Raw genomic sequence first — 5009 nt, forward strand, 5'->3', positions numbered from 1 at the left:
CTGCCTTAACTTTGACAATTAGATTTTTTGTTATCAAGATTTGCTATTCTTTCCCAGTCATTTTTTATAGTAACTAAGTTGCTTAATAAAATCAGTGTCCTCATCCTCAACGATAATAAATGAACAAGGTATCTAAAATCTTGGAGATTAAGTTCACCAAAACCAATTGCAGCCTAATTATAGGAATACATCAATGTATTTGCACATGTATATACAACTTCAATCAGATGGTACCCTTTGAAATAAAACTATTCCTGAGGAGCCAATTTGGCTTAAAAAGGGGGAAAAGGATGAGGAAAGGGGGGCAGGTCCTCTCTCAGGAAATTAAACTTACTACCATTATTTCCTTCTCAATTCCTGTGAAATGTTTTTGAATTACACTGAACAGATTTTAAAAACTTAATTTTAAGATATATGTATATAAAGTTTTGGGTCAAATAAAGACGTGGTCTCCAAAAAGTAATTTAGTTGGGAAGCAACATGATAAAGTAATAAGATTGAGTCCAAATTCAGCAAAAGACCAGGTTTCAAATTCCAGCATCTATAAAAAGAGGCTCTGCTTAGATAACCTCTAAGGTCCATTCTAGTTCTAACTGTATGATTCTACGAATATGATTACATTATTTTCTCTGTTAAACAGATGCTGGGAAAAGGAATGGGTAGGTATATAGAGGGAATATAGCTGACGGAAAATTGCAAGCAAAATTACTTAAGACTTATTAAATAGAATTTTAAAACTTTTCCTTATACAAGAGAATTTTAATTTAACACCACAATTCTTTCCCTTTTGTAAAAAGTCCCCAAACAAAATTTAATCAATATAATGACCACATAAAAGAAGTTCCAGGTCATTCTATCCAAAGGGAAGAGTTCATTCAATTTGTTCCAAGAAAAATTTTCTGATTTAACAAGTAAGAGGAAGAAAGATGGCAACAAAACCTTACATACTAATTACTGGCTGTAGGTACCCATATGATGAAGTGATAATTATGGTATTCCTAACAGAAACTCAGCTCCCAACAACACCAGGTGCTACAATTCCATAGTTTGCCAGTCTGAAGTAGTGACTACATTGTCATGGTCAATCTTTGCTCCAATAGCTTTGCTTCTACCATACTTTTCTGACATGCAAAATGGTTGAAGTATATGTCCGAAATTTTCAACCAGTTCTCCTTTAAGAATATTTTTTTTTGCTCTTTTTTGTTTATTTTTTTAAAAAAGTTAAGCATCTCCATTCAGCATCTTCAATGGCTTCAGAAAATCACAATCTCTTTCATTAAGATTAATAATACCATCTTTGAGGTGAAACTTCCACTTGTTTTTATTTCTGTGGATCTTACACTGGCACACAACAACATGCTCTGTATCAAATTGTTCCTGTCCTTCATCACTCACATCGTCCTCACTATTCAGGGGTTCCTCTTTGACTTGTCCATCTTCTCCATCTTTTTCTTTATCACCTTCTTCATCATCATAATCTTCCTCTTCTTCAGATGAAGTGTCCTGAGCCCCATTTACTTGTAGCACCAAAGGAGCTTGTGGATGGTCAGGCTGCTGCTGCTGTGGTTGCTGCTGACCAGTCACCATGATCTTTGCTTATGCTGCAATGGGAGCTGCTGCTGTGGTAGGCAGGACTCGTGTCTTGTTTCCTGTAAATAAGATCTACTGAGGCTGTATGATGACACCTGTTGGTGGAGATGTCACTCCAGAAACAGGAGCCCAAATCTGTTGTATAATGATGCATCTGTAGTGTCACCTGCTCTGCAAAACCCCTGACTGCTATGGTTGAAAGATGTGCTGGGCACCACTGGCAGTTCTGAATACCTGTAGACTCCAGCTTGAATTAGTTATTATCTGCTGAACAGAACAGGAGTTAGGCAGTGGGCAGTGCCAATAGGCAGTGCCAAGGTAGCAGTAGTGGCAGCAGGGCTCATACTTGAGGGATTCGTGTGTTGCCACAACTTAGACTCTGCTACAATAACTTGAGGTGGTGGTGCATGCTGCGATGCAGGGATAAGGACCTATTGCGGTCAGTATTGGTTTTGGGGTTGTTCTTGTCAATGGTGGTGATGATGGTGACATTGCTGCTGTTGCTGCTGATGTACTTGTATTCAACGTTGCTATTCTGAATGAAATCCATCCACTGCCTTAGATTGCATGAACTTATTCTCCCATAATGTTTTTAATTCCATAAGGACTTGTGCATCTACGTCATCATCCAGGAAAACTTCTCTGACATCATTGAGGACATCTTCCATTACAAATCTATATAATTTGTGCACAGGGTTTGTATTTGCTGAGTTTGCCATTTCTACACACAACACAACAACAACAACAACAAATTATAAGGAAGGAATCAAAACAAGAGACCTCAGTTGTAACCAGATCACCAAGATTTAAAAAAAAAAAGGAAAGAAAAATGAAATCAAGTCTCGAAGGTGGAGTGGGAGAAGGGGAGCAATGAAGGGGGGAAGTCCTTGAGAACTGCTCTTAAAAATCCAGGGAAGCATTTCCCACCCTTCCACCTGGGACAAAGGAGAGATACTGCCACTGATCGCTGCCACACAGACTGCAGCCACCAGTCACAGTGTTCTTTTCAATAGATACCTGTGTCTCCCTGGAGAGCTTTCACCCACACACATTGTTTCCCAGGGCAAATCAGTATTTCTCTTCTGTCTAGGTCTACACAATGAAAGGGGAACGGAACTTTGTATTTCATGAGACCAGTCAAGCTCACAGCAGAGCAAATATAGGACACACTATTTCACCTGATGGAAAATACAAGGCACAGAGGATAGGTGTTTGAGCACATCACTGGGCATACCATAGGCACTTAATAAATGCTGGCAGCATCAACTGAGCCCCTGAATAGTCAAGAGAACTCACTGTCCCTCTCCAGTGCCCCCCCAAGTCCCTAAGATCACCCTAGAGGTGGGAAACTTCCAAAGGACATAAAGGGGGAAATTGTCACAGACTTTCTCTGTGAGGGGGAAGGGAAGGTCAGGTTTTTTGTACTAACTCTTGGTTGGTTGGTTGGTTGGTTGGTTGGTTGGTTGTTGTCCACCATTTTCGAAGAGGACCAAAATGACATCACCATGATAAAGTGAAGTTTCAGTGTGTCCAACTGTGGCTGATCAGACCAACATGAGCTCGGAATTTTCTACCACAGATTGGGCACAAATAGTTTCTGTGAACATTTGGGGTGAATACTCTAAATTTGCACATCCTGCATTTCCTTTGAGCTGTCTCAATTCTACTTTGCTCATAAAATACAGCACTTTCTCTGATGTGAGTATGCCAGGCTGAGCAGTCCTCTGCCAATGTCTCTCATATCACACAATCAGTTCCAAAGGTCTTAAGAGAGACCTTGAGGATGTCCTTGGATCGCTTTTTCTGCCCACCATAGGAACCATTGTCCTGTGTGAGTTATCCATTTGGTTAATTCTGCTTTTGAAAGCATTCTTCTCCTCATTGGCTTTTTGAACCTCTTTTGCCAATTGAGTTAGCCTATTTTTCAAGGTGTTATTTTCTTCAGCATTTTTTTGGGTCTCCTTTAGCAGGGTGCTGACTTGCTTTTCATGCTTTACTTGCATGTCTCTTATTTCTCTTCCCAGTTTTTCCTCCACCTCTCTAACTTGATTTTCAAAATCCTTTTTGAGCTCTTCCATGGCCTGAGCCCATTGAGTGGGCTGGGATACAGAAGCCTGGACTTCTGTGTCTTTCCCTGATGGTAAGCACTGTTCCTCCTCATCAGAAAGGAAGGGAGGAAATACCTGTTCACCAAGAAAGTAACCTTCTATAGTCATATTTTTTTCCCCTTTTCTGGGCATTTTCCCAGCCAGTGACTTGACTTCTGAATACTCTCTTCACCCCCACCACGCCTCCAGATCCTCCCAGCCAGCGCTTGGGGTCTGAGATTCAAATGCTGCTTCCCAGCCTCAGGGCTTCAGCGGGGGTGGGGCTGCTAGTCAGTGTGAGATCAAGTTCAGGTGCTCAGGTGGGGGCAGAGCCACCTCTCAGGCTCAGTTCCCTCAGGGGGTTTATGCAGAGACCTTCAACAATGGATCTGGGCTCCTGCCTGCTTGGGGAGCCCTGGTCTGCTCCTGCCTCAGCTGCTGCCTCCCGAGGGGGCCTGAGTTATGAGGGCACCCCACTCCCCTCTCGACCCTCCAAAGAGACTCTCTCACTGACCTTTGTCACCTGTGGGTGGAGGGACCCGCGCAGCTGCTGGAGATTCTGTCCCTGAAGCCTGCTCGGATCTGCTCCCTGCTCGGATCCGCTCCTCTCGGTGCTGTGTGGCCAAGGAGGGCTGGGCTCTGGGTCCGCAGCATGAGGACCTTTTGCGAGAGGTTTTCAGGTCTCTCCGGAACAGAAATCTCCCTCGCTCCAATGTTCTGTGGCCTCTGGGTGCAGAATTCACCGTGAGTTACTTCTTTGTAGTTGTTCTATGGGTTGTGGGTTCGGAGCTATGTGTATGTGCGTCTTTCTACTCCACCATCTTGGCTCCACCCCCCGTGAGTTATCCATAAAACAGCCATTTTGGCAAGCATACATTTTGCATTCAAACAACGTGGCCAGCCCATTGGAGTTGTGCTCTTTGAAGCATAGTTTGAATGCTTGGCAGTTTAGTTCAAGTGAGGAACTCAATGTCTGGTACCCTGTCTTGCCAAGTAATCTTCAAAATCTCCCGAAGTCAATGCAAATAGAAGCAATTCAGTTTCCTGGCATGGCTCTGGTAGACTATCCATGTTATACAGGCATACAACAATGAGGTCAGCACAATGGCTTTGTAGACTTTCAGTTTGTTAGTCAGTCTAATATCTCTTCTCTCGCATACTTTCTTTTGGAGTCTCCCAAACACTGAGCTAGCTCTGGCAATGTGTGTGTCAACCTCATTATCAATGTGTACATCCCTGGAAAGTACACTTCCAAGGTAAGTGAATTTATCCACAGCATCCAAAACTTCTCCATTTGCTGTAACATATGGTTCCACATATGGATGGTGTGGT

At 42.8% G+C, this 5009-nt stretch overlaps 1 pseudogene; it reads right to left on the reverse strand.

Annotated features, from left to right (window-relative positions):
* Window positions 1–1204: 1204 nt before the first annotated feature.
* Window positions 1205–2309, reverse strand: LOC140516278 (transcription initiation factor IIA subunit 1 pseudogene; annotated as a pseudogene).
* Window positions 2310–5009: the final 2700 nt, after the last annotated feature.

This window comes from Notamacropus eugenii, chromosome X, assembly GCF_028372415.1.
Source record: "Notamacropus eugenii isolate mMacEug1 chromosome X, mMacEug1.pri_v2, whole genome shotgun sequence".
NCBI lineage: Eukaryota > Metazoa > Chordata > Mammalia > Diprotodontia > Macropodidae > Notamacropus > Notamacropus eugenii.